At 37.1% G+C, this 17,567-nt stretch overlaps 1 pseudogene; it reads left to right on the top strand.

The window, feature by feature from the left end:
- Positions 1-11,026: 11,026 nt before the first annotated feature.
- The window catches only part of LOC148956051 (cathepsin K-like), a 46,268-nt pseudogene continuing 39,727 nt past the window's right edge, over positions 11,027-17,567 (top strand).

A 17,567-nucleotide genomic window follows, 5' to 3' on the forward strand; every position in this document is an offset into this window, starting at 1 on the left:
TATTCCGCTTACAAATATGCATGAACGTCTTCATCATATTCTCGATCCTGCTGTCCTTCCCAAGAAGTACTTCGATGTTGTGCTGGCTTCATAATGCTGGTTCAGTTAATGTATATATGGTTCAACTGATAATGCTAATACAGATACCCTCTTCTATGCAACGTTCTGGCACCTCAAGAAATTAATGATACTTTTATAGAGCAATATTTCAAAATTAATTGAGAGGCTTAAGAGCAGTAACTCACTGACTTTAGGCTTGAGGTTTGTATTCTCCTTCTTCTTCTTCTTCAATTATAGGCTTCGGATGAATCCATTTAACCTTTTTAGTATTGTATGATTATGTCAGGGGTGTCCTGGGAAATCAAATATAGAGATTAGACTATTATTATTCAATAATAGGCTTTATACATCATTGATGAAACCACCTATATTTAGGCAGTTAAAGACAGCTTTGAACAATTCAGTATCATCAGTTGAAGAGTGTCTCCTTTGTGTTAGTTGGCCAATATTAGGGGTTAGCTTGAGGCGCTTGAATATAGCAGATAAAGTTAGCCATTCTTTTTTATTGTTGAGAGTTGCCACAGGGCAACCAAAAAGAACATGGTTGATGGTCTCATCATAGGTTTGACATAGGCGGCAAAGAGGTTCATTACTGTTGGAATGGTTGTGTTTTGATAGAGATAAGTTTGGCTGTTAAGGCCAGTAGCATTTGATCGTATTCTGTGGTACATCTTTGAGTCTTTCCGGGATGTAAATGGAGAAAGGTTTGGTGGACATTGGTTTGCTAGATAAATTCTTAGGCGCCAGTGGTTTACATCTCTTACTGGGATAGGTCTTCCAGAAATTATTTCAAGCTGAAGGGCAGATTTAGCTATTTCATCTGCCTTGTGGTTCCCTTTTATACCCATGTGACTTGGGATGTACTGGAATTTTGTGGATATACCTTGTTTAAGTAGTTGGTTCAATAGTACAAGAGTGGTGGAGGTATCATTGTCTGGGGATTCTGAATGTTCTGGTGATATTGAGGCAAGGGCTGATTTTGAGTCTGAATAAATTATAAGCGGGGTGTTTCTTGGGGGGTTTGGCATCTTTATAATGGTTTCCAATGCAATGTTGATGGCAGCTATTTCAGCTGTCATGATACTCACATCATTTTGGAGCCTTTCAGCAGCTGCTATACCTAAAGATGGGAAGTGGACTCCACAAGCAGTCCTGGAATCTGTTTTTGAGCCATCCACAAAAATTGGGAGATGGTGGATATATCTCTGAGACTCAAATTCATGAAATAATGATTTTACATAGGCAAGGGAAAGGTCTGTTTTAATAGCTGGCGCAAACAAAAGGTTCACTTCTGGGTAGGGGGTTAGCCCAGGAAGGTATCCGGGGGTAAATTTGAAATAAAGAAGATGAAGGTATGGGGTAGGTCATTTGGGTGGTTGCAAATTCCCGTGCAAGGCCCCTAAAAGCTCCAGGGTTTCTTAGCCAGTCATGTAATCTATGGGAACTGTTACCTTCAATTTTTGTAAAGTAGCGGGCAAGTAGAATGTCTCTACGCGTGGGAATAGAGGTGAGACCACTTTCACTGAGGAGGAAGTTGGTTTTGGTGTGATTCCTGAGGCCAAGTATAGTACGGATCATAGTATTCTGGACGGTCTCCAGACTGCATAGTAGGGTATTTGAGCATGAGCCATATACAATTAGTCCATAATCAATCTGAGATCTAATATAAGTCTTATAGAAATTTATTGAGAGTTTTTTCATGGCAACCCCAAGGCGTATTGAGTAGCCTTTGTAAGATACGCATTTTCCTGAGGCATTTTATTCTCACATTTTCAATGTGGAGCCTGAAGAGTTAGTTTTTGGTCTAGAGTGAGGCCAGCAAGATATTTGATGTGTTGTTGCTCTTGGATGACAACACCATTTAGGGTTAGTAGGGCAGATTGGGGATTTCTCCTGTTATGAAATTGTACTATAGCTGATTTTGATGGGGCGGTGGGTAGACATGAATTGTTGGAGAAACATTCAAAGGCATAAAGCGACTTTTGTAACTTGGATTGGGCTAGTTCAAAATCATTTGAGGTAGACCATAGGACTATATCATCTGCAAACTGAATATTTGTTTGGGGTAGGTTAAGATCCCATAAATATAGTGAAAACGGGAGACAGCTGAGGACAGCACCTTGGGGAAGGCCTTTGGAGACAGACTTTTTAGAAGTGATGTAGGAATTTACTTGGAGAACAAAAGAGCGTTCAGATAGGTAACTTTTAAAGAAATTCACTACAGGTATTGGAAAACCCATTTTTGATAATTTTTGCAGTAGGAGTGGATGTTGGATATTATCATATGCGTTTTGGAAGTCCAAGAAGGCTGCAACTAGCATTTGGTTGTCTTTTGACACCAGTTGGCTCAGATATGGCGTTGGTTAGGCGAACAAATGCATCAATGGAAAGAATGATATTTCCTAAATGCTGTTTGGGTATGTGGGATGAGGTGGTTAGACTCAGCAAACCAATACAATCGGGAGTGGATTATCTTCTCATATAACTTTCCCAGAACTGGGGTAATCATAATGGTTCTGAAGGAGTTGGGGTCCTCTTTGGGTTTATTTTGTTTTAATATGGGGATGATGAGTGATGTTTTCCAAGCAGATGGGAAGAAGGAGTTGCTCCAGGCATTGTTGAAGAGAGATAAGAGTACTTTTTTAAACTCTATTGGAAGGTGTTGGAGTAAAGATGGATGGATCTGGTCATGGCTGCAAGTTGTTTTGGGTTTTGATTGAATTGATTGCTTTATTCAGCTCAATCATTGTAAAATCTTGGAGTAGATACTGGGACCCAGGCAAGTCAAAATGGGGTGTTAGGCTGATCTGAGGGTGGATTATGAGAGGTGTTTTTGAATTTCTTCTCATAAAAATCTGCTAAAAATTTAGCCTTTTCTTCGTTGGTTTCCAGCTGCTGACCATTTAGAGTTAGCTAGTAATGGAAGGGGTTCTGTGTGGAGAATTTGCCACACATCTTGTCTAGGAATTTGTGAATCTTTGACTCTTGCGTTTTGTGGGACACAGATAAGAGAAAGTATTTGCAAGCCTCTTCTTTTGCAAGTTTAATTGTTCTCTGAAGTTTTGCCTCTGCTTGTAGCTTTGCAATATATTTTCCAGTGGATGGATTTCTCTTGAAGGATCTGATGGCATTCCTTTTATTGTGCCAAGCCTCTTGGCAAGAGGATGTCCACCATGGCTTAGGGGGTTTGTTATTCTTCAGTGTTTTAGGGCATTGGGACTGGGGTATTGTAAGTTTTGCAGCATTATTGAAGATCTTGTATTATTGGAGATCTTATGTATTTATGCTACTTCTTCGTATTTGGATCAGTATGCAGATTAGGTGGCTTAAAGATTCTGGGATAATGTTGCACGATCTACAAATTCGGCAAGGAGTCATATAGATATGAAATATAAAGTTTCATTTACAAACTACTACTAACAGCTCACTGCAGCACCAAGCCGCCTGAGGTCAACACAGCAGCATACGCTAATTTTTTAGCACTTGCGTTTCAAAAACATACCTGACCACTGTCGTCATTACTGTAGCTTCAATATTCTAATCTTGGTTCATAAACATATCTTCCTTTTTTTACCGAATTTTTTTGAAATGTGAGAAAACACTCTGGGTTTCGGCTATTCTACTTTTGAAAGTTTCACTGCATCCACTATCGTTACTAATAAAAATACTCGCAAGATAATTGAAGCAATCCACTTGATCGGTCTTCTTGTTATCTCTTCACCTTCATTCATTTCCAGTCTAATTGACTTTGTCTTCTTAACACTCATTTGTTAATCTGTTCTTTCGTCCAAAACTCTAAAACCCCCCAAAAAACCATTTCGATAATTTATCTAGGAAACTAAAATCTTCATCAAAATATTAGTAAAGGAGAGTTTTCTTTCACATTTGAATCCATACCCTTTCATAGATTCTGCCATGTTTCTCGGGACAGAGTACCGAATCGTCAAAAAAAAGTTTTACTGATCTTATATCTTATTCGAGATCTAGATTATATCCCGGGACCATGGGATATAACGTAACCCTGCTTAAATTCTGACTCAATATAAAACCAGCTACTAGCCTCAGTCTCTACCTTACTAATGTCATTTTTGTGCATAGCCTAATCGTTTTCAGCAGAGGAAAGTCAAAATTGGCTTCCCCAAATGTATTTTGCCCCCTTTGACCCTGTGATTATTGTAACTTTTGACCATCTTGGGGGGCACTTGCCCTTAAAAGACCATCCTTGATCTACATTTTATTACTTCAATATATTTCTTTGGTATACCTTCACTGAACCTCTTCTATTGGCTGAATCAGCTGATTGCTCGTAATGTATATAACTGAGGCTAAATCGGTCCGATGACTCAGACACTTCTCTATTATTGACCTACAAGTGATAATTTGGTCTACGCGTCTTTTACCTTTCCTGAAACCACACTGTTCTTCTATGACAATTTTTCTACGGTATAAGTCTAAAAGGTATCCTAAGTCTAAAATGTATCACCATACTAAATAATTTTCTTCCAACAAAAACAAAGTTAATGTCTTTATAATTAACACACTCGGTCTTATCACCGTTCTAATAGAAGGCCTATATTAGTTTTCCTAAAATCGCTACTTCACAAATTGATAAAAAAAGACCTTCCAAAAAATAAGTCTTTCAAAGAAAAGTAAAGAGCCATATTAAACTTCAAACCAGGTGAAACTAATTCCTATAATAATTCAAATTCAAAACGAACAGTAATTACTATTATAGAATAAATGAAATCCGAAAAAAGTAGATATTAATATAGATGATCCTATCAACCATAAAGATAACGGATTCTGATGTAGATGAATAAATAAATCTTAAACCGAGTAAAAACTAAACTGAAAATTTAATTTAAGCTTAAAACGAACAAAAAATACCAAACACGTGAGATTGGTTACCATCCCCTTCCCTGTCTCTAACCCTAAAAGTTGTAAAGCCTATTGCAGCATTTGCATTTTATTGAAAACTATACGGATTTTGAACAGTGTGATAAATAAAAAGTAAATCACAATCATAATCAAGATGACTGGAAAAAACTGAAAAAAAAAATTAGATATCCATATGGATATCTAATAGTGACCAGGGAAACCAGCTATGTATAAAAACTTTCTAGCATTATAAACTTTCTAAGCACATTAGCCAAGAGGTAGGTTCCCTGTTAGTTACATTCTGTCCGAGAATAGGCAGGTGGCCGACTACTGGGTGTCTTACCCTATTTGTATGCAATGATATTAAATGTTGAAAGTCTCAACATTTCAAGATACAACACTGTATTTTCAATATACTACTACTGCTACTAACAACTCACCGCAGCATCAAGCCGCCTAAGGCCGACACAGCTACGCACGCTCCTCCTCCATCCTAATCTATTTAAAGCCTCCCTTTACACCCGCCCATGAAGTTCCCATTTCCTTTAAATCTTTCTTTATGACATCTTCCCACCCCAGACGAGGACGACCTGCTTTCCGTTTAGCCCTAGACGGTTGGCCGAAAAGAACAATCTTCGACAATCTGTCATCCTTCATCCACAAACGTGCCCTAGCCACCTCAACCTTTCTTTCATTATAGCCCTAGAAAGCGGTATTGAACCACACTTTTCGTATAGCCTATTGTTTGAAATACGGTCACTCAGCCGGGTACCCAGAACAATCCGGCAGGGCGTAAGATCCAGGTCCACGGACAACGGCCTCTGCAAAGGGCTGCCTCGACCCTTTCGGGATACCTGCAAGACTGGGAACTTTGCGGTAAACTCTATTCCCACTTGAGAAGTGGTACCCCTCGAGGAAATTATAGCCTAGTAAACGAAACAGGATTCGCATGGGATTCTGACTAATGAATAATTCTTCTGGGCATGGTATGTTTTGACGGGCGTCTTCGGGCTGAAAAACCTCTTCCTAGCTAATTTATCTATTATCGATTATATTTTCAATATACAACATTATTAATTACATTTAACATTGTACAAAATACAAAACAGTATTTTTTTTTAATTTTCAATGCCATGAATTTAGAAACAATGTTTATATTTTATGGGGAAGGAGGCTGGTTCCCGTTTGACCACTTTTCAACACCCCCTTCAACATGCCATGAAAATGTAAAGTTTATACTCTGAGCTGTTGCTTAAATATTACTGATATGCAGTTTTGACAACAATCATGCATATAGTGCAGTTTAGTTTTATTCACCTCCCCCCAGCATTTTCTGGAAGTTTCACTAAAATAACCAACGCTATTTTGGAAACCATTGATCAAATATGCTCCTTTTCCCAATAACCAATCTAAAATGTAAATAATGGGCAACTTGCATAACTTACAACCTTTACCCCAGTGGCTGTTGGGGGCTGTGTCATCCCCATATGTATTGTTATTTTACCTTTAGACTATTTTGAATAAGATGGTTACTCCAAATGTATATAGGGATTCTTTCAGAGGGAGGGTAGCCAAAAACAAATTCAACATCCCTCTCAATATTTTCTGAAAGTTTCAAATTAATATTCTCAACCATTACTAAAATATTTCAAAACTGCCTTTTTGATAAATGCTATGCACATAGTGCCTTGTGGTTAAGTTTAACATAAACCTCAATATTCCCCCAAAGTTTCACCTTAATACCCTTAGCCCTTTCAAACACAGCCTGAATCAAATATTTTTCATTTTCGTAATGACAATTCCTGCATGTAAACACTGAATAAATTTTATAACTTAAAATCCTTGCCCCAATGGTTATGGGGGTATCCCCGGAGGCATATCTATTAGACCTTTTGACTATTTTGAGCAAAGTGGCTATCTCAAAATTTCAATCAGTGTTGAGGAGGGAGGGCACCTAAGGAGTGGAGCTGGCTGTCCTTAAATCACTCTTCAAGATTCCCTCAACTTGCCCTGTAATGTCCAACCTAATATCCTCTGCTATTTCTTAGATATTAATATTATTCCCTTTTCAAGAACAGCAATGTATATAGTGCGTTTTGATTATTTTGTTATCCCCCTCAGCCCTCCCTTAAAGTTTCACCTTGATTCCTTACTGAAGACACTGAATCAGACATGCCCCCCTTTCCCCAAAAACAACCCTTTGTGTTAACAATGGGCAGCTTGCATAACTTGCAGCCCTTGCCTTAGAGGTCTGGGGGGTATTTCAACCTCAAAGACATATTTATTTCACCTTTGAACTATTTTGAACAAAATGACTATCTCAGAAGTTTGATTGGATGTATTGGGGAAAATAACATGGAGCAAGGCTGGTTGCCCTCTGATCACTTTTCAAACAGTTCGTGTTAACGAACTGTAGGTAAGGAGCGACCCGGCTCAATAGTAACCGAAACTCTAAAAAACGGAAATTTTGATATCAATAGATACATCAGAAGAATCGGATTTTTATGCTGATTTTAAATATATAAGTTTCAAGTTTAGTCTAACCCATAAAAGTTACGAGCCTAAAAAAATTGGCCTTATTTTCGAAAAATGGGGGAATCACCCTCTAAAAGTGATAGAATCTTAATGATTGCACCATCAGATTCAGAGTACCAGAAAACCCTACTGTAGAGGTTTCAAGCTCCTATCTGCAAAAATGTGGAATTTTGTATTTTTCGCGGATGCGGGTTTTTTGTTGTTTTTTTTTCCACGGGTGATCCCGTATCAATTCATTGGTCCTAGAATATTGCAATGGGGTTCATTCGAATGGAAATTAATAGTTCTAGTGCCCTTTTTAAGTGACCAAATAATTGGAGGGCAAATAGGCCCCCTCCGACGCTCATTTTTTCTCAAAGTTAGCCGATCAAAATTTTGAGATAGCCATTTTGTTCAGCATAATCGAAAATCTAATAACTATATCTTTGAAGATGACTTAATCCCCCACGGCCCCCGGAGGATGGGCTGCAAGTTATGAACTTTGGCCATTGTTTACATATATTTTTCAGAGATCTAGTAACTTTTTAATCAGTGGAAGCAAATAAAATACCAAGTTTGAAATGAGTCATGTTGATATGAAAATAGTTTGATTCTTTAGCCAAGGTAGTGCTCAATTTAGATTCTGTGATCCCAGGAACAGTAAGATACCACATTTTTCAATTCTTCTCATATAATTTGTATTGAAGAATATATTTATTTAACTGGAGTTGCCTTATAACATTATTACTTATATATGCTGTTTGCTTGGAAGCAAAACAGCGTCATCTATAATAATTCTCAGTAGCAGATTCTAGATTGCGTTTATATTATTATATATGTATATATATATATATATATATATATATATATATATATATATGTATGTATATATATATATATATATATATATATATATATATATATATATATATATATATATATATATATATATATATATATATATATATATATATGTATATATATATATTCATTGCTGCAGTGGACCTGCCATCTGCCACTTCCCTAGCTCAAGGTCTTCTTGATAAAGTAAAAGATTGGTGTTGGTCAAATGGTATGACTTTCAACAGCCAAAAAAGTGCCATTGTACACTTCAGGATCCCTTATCCTATGAGAGACGTAAGGGAGCCAATCATCCTGACTTATGGGAATGATGTTATACCGCAAGCTGCTACGGTGAAATTTCTTGGTGTGTATCTTGACTGTTTTCTTTCTTTTAAACCTCATATAACTCACACCAGTTCCCTCATCCTCCACCAGTCTTCAATGTTGCACCGGGTTAACTCATTTCTTCCTCCAGATGTTATGCTTTCTCTTTATTATGCTTTTATTTTTCCTTACCTTTCTTATTGCTGCTCTGTCTGGGGTAATACTAATAAATTTCTTCTCTGCTCACTTCAAAGAGCCCAAAATAGGGCAGTGAGGGCTACTTTTCTTCTCCCTCGGGTTTACCCTTCCTCTGATCTTTATAATGATACTGGAATAGCTCCTCTCGATCGAATTGTGGGTAAAAATAATCTTTATTTAGCGCATTCTGCTTTTCTAGGTACACTTCCACCGCCTCTGCAGCAATTTGTTTCACGGACAGGCTCAGGTAGGTACTCTACTTTTTTACGTAGTACTTCGCGTAGACTTATTTTACCCAAACGTTCATCTACAGCAGCCCAGAGATCTCCTGTTTATAAATCAATTCAATTATGGAATTCCATCCCTCCGGATGTCCTGTTATTTGTCTGCAAAGGCCGTTTTTCGTCGGGTCTTTCCAGTATAGTAATTTCTCTCTCTCCTTCGTTTCTCTTGTTCCTTGTTTTCTCTTTTCCTAGTGTTTCTCCTTTTTGTTTTTTCCCTTATTTATCGTTATTATTATTTTTTTTTTTACTGTATGCTAGTGTTTATTCTCTTTAATCTTTATTTCATATGTATTGTTTGATTTAGGGTAATATTTATGGTTCTTTTAGTGCTTTATTATTGTGTTGTATGGCCCACAACAAGCCAAGCTTCTTGGGCCATATAACTTTTCTTACGTTTGTAATAGTGTTTTAGTACTAATAAAATTATTGATTGATTGATGAGACAAGACCTCTAAAATATTGACTGGGATGAAATGTTCAAGGACTAAAACTCACCTGACAAACTCTATGACATTTTCCTGTCGGTCATAAAAGAAGCTGAAGGGCAACACATTCCACTGATCAGACGTCACTCGCGGATAGCGTTGTCAAGCGAAACAACTAACCTCATAAAAGAAAAAAAGAAGCTTGGGAGACAATGAAATCGAAACTAAAAAGCTTCCTGCTGACTCGGAAAGGGATGGCTATCGAGAGGCTTCGAACAAAGTTCGAAAAGCAACCCACTATGAAATAAATGAAAGGGAACGGAAACTGGCCAATAGCCTGGAGAAAAATCCAAAATGCTTCTGAAGATACGTCAACTCAAAGCGTTAGAACGGAGGTGGAATTCCACCTTTGTTTGACAAGCAGCTGGACACCCTCATAGAAGACCCAAAGGGCAAAGCAGACCTTCTTGGCAAGCAATTTGCAAGAGTCTTTTACTCAAGAACCAGGCATTAAAGAACCCATTCCCTCGACCAGCAGCACAAACGAGCACGAGCCGACCTCCAGTATCAACATAACTGAATCTTTAGTACTCAAGAAACTAAAGGATATAAACACGACAAATTCCCTAGGGCCGGATAAACTGCATCCAAGGGTTCTAAGAGAGACAGCTGACTTAACCGCTGGTCTGTTAACAATCATATTCCACAAATCGTTGGATAAAGGCGAACTGTCAAGGGTCTGGAAGAGCGCAGTAGTGGAACCTATCTTCAAATCTGGCAAAAGGGAGATCCTGACAAATTACCCTCCGATCAGTCTCACTAGTATTCCCTGCAAGATTCTCGAGTCTATAAAATCAGACCATATTCTCGTCTATCTAAAAAGCAAACGAATTGTTACTGATAAACACTTTGGTTTTGTAAAAAAAACTATCTGCGGAAATTCAGATGCTCTACGCAGTGGACGACTGGAAGACCCCTCTTGATAAGGGACTAGAAATAGATGTTATCTACCTGGATCTCCAGAAATCTTTCGACAAAGTGCCCCATAAGCGTCTACTTCTCAAGCTTGAAAAATATGGCCTGGATGGGGGGCAAATACTTGCCTGGATAACGAACTTTCTAACGGGGCGCAAGCAAGTCATTGCTGTAGAAGGTCAGATAAGCCAAATAGAATTTGACGTTATCAGTGGTGTCCCACAGGGATCTATCCTAGGTCCCCTTCTGTTCAACCTTTATATAAACGACCTAGTTGATGATATTGACTCAACAATTCTGCTGTACGCGGATGACACCAAGCTATATCGTATCATCATGTGACCTGAAGACTGCAAAACTCCAAGAAGATCTCGACCGTATTAGCGCCTGGATGAAGACTTGGCTCATGGAAATTAATATCCCGAAAAGCCACCACTTGACCTCGGAGCTGAATGTTCATCTGCATCATACAGCATTGGGCCCACAGCACTTGCTCAAAGCACTGTCGAAAGAGATTTGGATATCATGGTTGATAACAAATTGACCTTTTCGGACCGCTACGAATTGGCCATAAAACAGGCTACGCGGGTATCAGCGCTGATCAGGAGAACGTTCAAGTGTCTTGATGTAGAAATGCTCGCGACCCTCATCAAGTCGCTAGTCCGCCCAATTCTCAAATATGGTCATTGCACAGTTCGTCCATCCGTGAACAAGGATATAGATGCACTGTAAGTCAGTACAAAGGCGGATGACGAAGTTCTCCCCAAGTCTGAAAGACCTCCCATACGAACAACGTCTCCGTCTGCTTCACCTACCAGCACTCTCATACAGATTTCTAAGGGGTGATATGATCGAGCCGTACAAGCTATGCCATGGCTGCTATGACAACATCCCCGGAGAAGCACTGCTGGTCTTCAACGAAAATCATTTACGTGGCCATCCCTTAAAGCTTAAAATTAAGAGGTTCTACAAAGAAGTAGGCAAATGGGCCTTTTGAAACCGAATCGTCGACACCTGGAACTTCCTACCCGAAGAAACCGTTCTGGCACCCTCCATCAGCTCTTTCAAGAACTCGTTTGACAAGATATACGAGAGTCGTATGTTCAACTTCAGTAACTTTAGAAGATTTATCTAGATTTTTGTATTTGTCTTTTTCCTGTTTTGTAAGAGGCTCTGGCCTACGTTTTTTCATTATATTATTATTACTATTAATATTATTATATAGTATTGGGAAGTATACAGACGTTTTCAGAAGGGATTTTTTTTCAATTTTTGGGGTCAGGGGGGGATCAAGTGGGAGGATCTTTTCATGGGGGACGGACAATTCTATGAAGGGGGCACCGAATTTCCAAGCATTATATAAAAAACGATCAGAAATTAAATAAAAAAACAAGTTTTTTAAACTGAAAGTGAGGAGCAGCATTAAAACTTGAAAAGAACAGAAATTATTACGTATATGAGGGGGTTTGCCCCTAGTCAATACCTCGTTCTTGACGTCAAACTTTTTTTTAGTACTTTCAAAAGAGCTATCTATTCTAATTAAACAGCCTTTGTGATTCAAGGGTCGTTCTTAAAGAATTGGAACATAATTCGAACTTTAGCGTAAAGAGCAAGGTATTGACTAGAGGGCAAACCTCTTATATACGTAATAAAAATATATTAATATGTAGAAGTTCGTTACGTAAATTAATTCGTAAGTTACGTCTGAACAAAACTTCGAGAAAGCCATTTGGCAAAAAAAAAGTTAAATAAACATGCAAATTACGTTTTGATTATTATGTACGGTGAGCCAAAATCAAAGCTGCAATTAATTCAAAAACGTTCAGAAATTGAATAAAAAAACAAGTTTTTTTTAACTGAAAGTAAGGAGCGGCATTAAAACTTAAAACGAACAGAAATAATACCGTATATGAAAGTGACTGTCCCCTCCTCAACGCCTCGCTCTTTACGCTCAAGTCTTGTCTGAAAACTTTATTTTTTAAAACAATAAAAAACTTTAGCGTAAAGAGTGAGGCGTTGAGGAGGGGACATTCCCTTTCACATACCTAATAATTTCTGTTCTTTTTAAGTTTTAATGTCGCTCCTTACTTTCAGTTAAAAAAAAACAATTTTTTTTTATTTTTCCATTAAGAAAAACACTATAACTTTCAATTTAAAATTGAATGAACCCCCCTCTGAATTTTATCCGACAATCCCTGTCACATGAAGCGGCTATGGGAAAAAATTGAAAAATAATTAGATAAATAATAATAGCCTACATTGAAGCTTTATGGCTCTTTACAATAGGCAATGTGCTCTAGCGTTGCCTATAAAACCATATTCCGAATCTCCAGCAATTAACCTCTCAACTTTACATTCACTATATTTAAAAAAAAAGATATTTATACGAACTCTATACCAAAGTATCTGCATCTTACTTTTTTTAACTAAGTATTCTTAATGTTGTCTACAATTCTTCTTCAAAAAAAACAAATATTCTTTCATTTTCAAAGCATCACAAACTTTTTCATCTTCTCTATATCATTTCCTGTAACTTGGTCTCGATTTAACACATTCACAGAATGTCTCCCCGTCTTTCTTTAACCTTTTCCTTTCCAAAAATTAATGCCCCGTTCTCATCTTTAACTGCAATAAGTTTAGATTATCTATTTCCTCTTAATGTTTTTAACATGTCAATACTACTTCAAATATCATTTTCCTAAAATTCTTCCATTCATCTTCCACATCGACAAATTTTTGCCTCTCTAGTTTAACCTTGAACTGTACCTAGAATTTTTTTTATTAAGTTTTCATCCTGGAGTCAACCAGTTTCAGAACTTCCGAAAGGTAATTATCCTTCATAAATTTCAGCTTTAGATTAACCCTACCCACTATTATATGGTGACCATTACTTTTAATATTAATAACAGCCCTTCGTATACACCGACTGTATATATAATTAGGCAGTAAGTTTACCGCAGATGATTTCTGGCTCTTCATTCTCGGTGCGAACAAAGCGCTCTTCCCACTTATTCATGCATGAGCGGGTTAGTGAGTATGCGTCAATCAATGAAGAATGGTTCGAAACTGTATTATTTGTACTTGCGAAAGCAGAAAAAAACTTGGTGAGTCGGCCAAGTGGTTTGCAACTGTCCCATCTCACAAGTATGACTTAATTTATATACAAATTATGACTTAATCTATTATTTATATACAGTGGACTTAACTGATTGGCCTATGTAGGATTTCTAAAAAAGGGGGCGGGGGGTTGATGAAATTTGTGAAAATAAGGAATTTTTTTCTTCTAATAACTGGTGGAATAGATGTGATGGTTTCAGGGGCGGATCCAAGATCTTTTTAGGGAGGGGGCGCAAAATAGGTTGATCTGATAAACATATGTTAGGAGCAAGTTTAATGAATGCGAACTTGCGTATATATATATATATATATATATATATATATATATATATATATATATATATATATATATATATATATATATATATATATATATATATATATATATATATATATATATATGTATATATATATATATATATATATATATATATATATATATATGTGTGTGTGTGTGTGTGCGTGTGTGTGTGTGTGTGTGTGTGTGTGTGTGTGTGTGTGTGTGTGTGTATATATATATATATATATATATATATATATATATATATATATATATATATATATATATATATATCAGTGCGTACAAACAGCTCCTCTCATTTGATCTGCCATCAGCGGTCTAATTACCCTGGAACACGTCGTTGGCAGAAACTTTCTCAAAATGCCTTTGAAACCAACTCGAGACTTCGAAGCCTACTTTTAATTTCTAAAAAACATGTAATAATAATATTGCACTACTAATTAACAATTTTCATTTATGCATTGGAATACATTAGTTTGAAATTGGTTTCTTCTTCATATATGTATTGGAATAAATTAATTTAAAATTAGTTTCTTCAAAATTTAGTTTCCGACGTTGAAGCCAAGTTTCGCGTTCAAGAGAAATCTGACTTGTCTACCCGTGAAAAGATCTAATGTCGCTTATGTTTACATGTTCTCTAGAGCACTCGCACCTCGGTCCGGGTTTTTATAATGGGTGAGACAGGGAAAGATCATATTGCTAATTATATATACGGTGTATACACCCTAGTATCTTATCTCGATCCTAACAGTCTTCAGTTTACAATAACAAAATCAACAAAGATAACCGTCTTACCATCAGGTGAGCACCGAACTTTTGCCAACTTTTGGGTCATTTTAAGACCAACTACGGTATTGGTTTTATTTAATTTTGTGTGCCCACAAAATTAATGCAGTCAATGACCATTACTATTTTCTTTCCCTACACAAAATTTATCTTGGCTAAGATGTTAACCATTTCTGTTTCAACTTACCGGGACATTATAATTCCCTAATAAAAATACCACATTTCTACCTAGGATCCGGTAGTTGTAAGTAGTCACTGCAATCTCCATCAATTGGTTCTAAAGGGGCTTATAGCCCTACTAATATGATTGATACCTTTCACTTGTTGTCATAAAATGAGAAATCAACATTCTACTATAAATAATTTCCTAACCTAAGCAAGACTTAATAGCTTCTTTATTCTGTTTCAACTTACCGGGGCATTATAATTCCCTAATAAATATACCAACATTTCTACCTAGGATCCGGTAGTTGTAAGTATAATTCGTCTTAGTCATCGCAATCTCCATCAATTGGTTCTAAAGGGGTCTATAGCCCTGCTACTATAATTGATACCTTTCACTTGTCATAAAATGAGAAATCAACTTTCTACTATTAATAATTTCCTAACCTAAGCAAGACTTAATAGCTTCTTTATTCATCATGAAAAATATTCCCTGCCTATTCACCGAGTAAAAAATTTCCGACGTAACACCTTTAAATTAGGTGTTATTTTCTTAGACCACACTGCCGTTCTAAGACGAACAAATAAACTTTTAAATAGGGATAAATCCGTCTATTTAGACATTGAAAAAACAGGTACATAAGGCCAGATATTTCGATCACATATACAGCGACCGTCTTCAGTAGAAATACTAAAATAATAAAATTAAAACTAGCATATTTATATACAACAAAAGAAATAACTTTTCGGGTCAGTCACAAAATAATGAACTTCCGGATTATTCACTAGATTATTTTCAGCGAGTCCATTGACAAAGTTCATTCCAAGGTTTTGCTGTAAATTTTCTTCTTTAATCTTGCCCAAAGGTAAAACAAATTTCCAATGAAGGTGGCAAAGCCTTTCGTGTCTTCTAATTGCAAACCAAATGTTGAGTTTATAGGTTTACTGGGTTGGTCTCATTTCGCCATATATACGACTTTTGTACCTGTTTATTCACTGTCTAAATAAATGGATTTATCCCCATTTTAAAGTTTATTTGTTCGTCTTAGAACGGCAGTGTGGTCTATGAAAACAACACCTAATTTAAAGGCGTTATGTCGAAAATACGTCGTATATATGGCGAAATGAGACCAACCCAGTAAACCTATAAACTCAACATTTGGTTTGCAATTAGAAGACACGAAAGGCTTTGCCACTTTCATTGGAAATTTGTTTTACATTTGGGCAAGATTAAAGAAGAAAATTTACATCAAGAACTTGGAATGAACTTTATCAATGAACTCGCTGAAAATAATCTAGTGAATAATCCGGAAGTTCATTATTTTGTGAATGACGCGAAAAGTTATTGGAGGGGGGGGAGGTTGACACACCCAGTTTCCCTACTTACTAAATCGTTCAACTATGCTGAACAAAATGGCTGTCTCAAAATTTTGATTAGAAGTGTTTTGAAAATTATGGGCTAAAGAGGAGGGCTGCTTTCCCTCTAATCACTTTTGACTCTTAAAAAGGGCACTAGAACTTTTAATTTCCAATCGAATTAGCTCCTTTAAAAGTTTCAATGAAAATACTAGCTATGAATGAGCAGCGTTGCCTATGATATTGCTTATATGCCCTTTTGAAAACCCACATGCACATAGACTTTTCGTTTAATTGAACCCTCCCCCCCCCCTCAAGCATTCGCTAGAAGTTTCACCTAAAACCCCTAGTGTCATAAGTTACAGTAACCGTAAAAGTAGTATTAAAAGTATACACATAGTGTCTTCTGGCTAGTTCAAAAACCACCACGACTAACCCTTATCATTTCATGAAAGTTACAAATTAATATACTTAGTCATTCACGAGTTACGCCCATTTGATAACCCGTATGCACATAAAATGTATTGATCTAGTTCAACACTCCACTCAACGGTCTCTGAGAGGCTCACCTGAATGCTCATCGTCTTTTGAAAAGTAAAGGTCAAACATGCCGATTTTTCTCCATAACATATGCTATATATAAACAATGGACTAATTACCTAACTTAAAGCCCTTGCCCTGACGGCTGTGGGGAGGTTGACATCCCCAAAGACAGAATTACTGGACTTTCAATAATACTGAACAATATAGCTCTATAAGAATTTTGATTGGATGTGTTTTGGGCAATGTGTGTGGGGGGGGGGGGGCTCAAGGCACTATTGATTCTTAAAAAGGACACTAGAACTTGAGATTTCCAATCAAATGAGCCCCATCCAAAGTTTATACGACTACTCGTTCCATAAAAACCATACATCCCCGGGTCATAACTTACAACCCTTGTCCCTGGGCTGTGGGGGGTTGTGTCCACCCTGGAGGCATTGTTATTTGTTCTTAGTCTGCTTTGGACAAAATGGCTATCGCAAAATTTTTGATCAGATGCGTTTGGGAAAAGAGGGCGTCAGGGAGGGGGGAGGTTAGTTACCCTTCTATCACTTTTTGACTCTTATAAGGGAGCAAGAACTTTCAATTTACAACCAAATGAGCCCCCTCTAAAGTTTGTATGACCCCTCCCCTTCATAAAAACTTCAGAAGCCCCCGGGACAGAGCTGACAACCCTTACTCCCAGACTCTGTGGGGTTGTGTTCACCTCGAATGCCTTGTTATGTGATCTTTGGTCTCTTTTTGAACAAAATAGCTATCTCTATTTGGGGAAAAGAGGACGTAGGGGGAGAGGGTGTAGTGGCC

Source organism: Artemia sp. Qi Xiang Cuo, chromosome 1 (genome assembly GCF_049724085.1).
Source record: "Artemia sp. Qi Xiang Cuo chromosome 1, ASM4972408v1, whole genome shotgun sequence".
Classification (NCBI taxonomy): Eukaryota; Metazoa; Arthropoda; class Branchiopoda; order Anostraca; family Artemiidae; genus Artemia; species Artemia sp. Qi Xiang Cuo.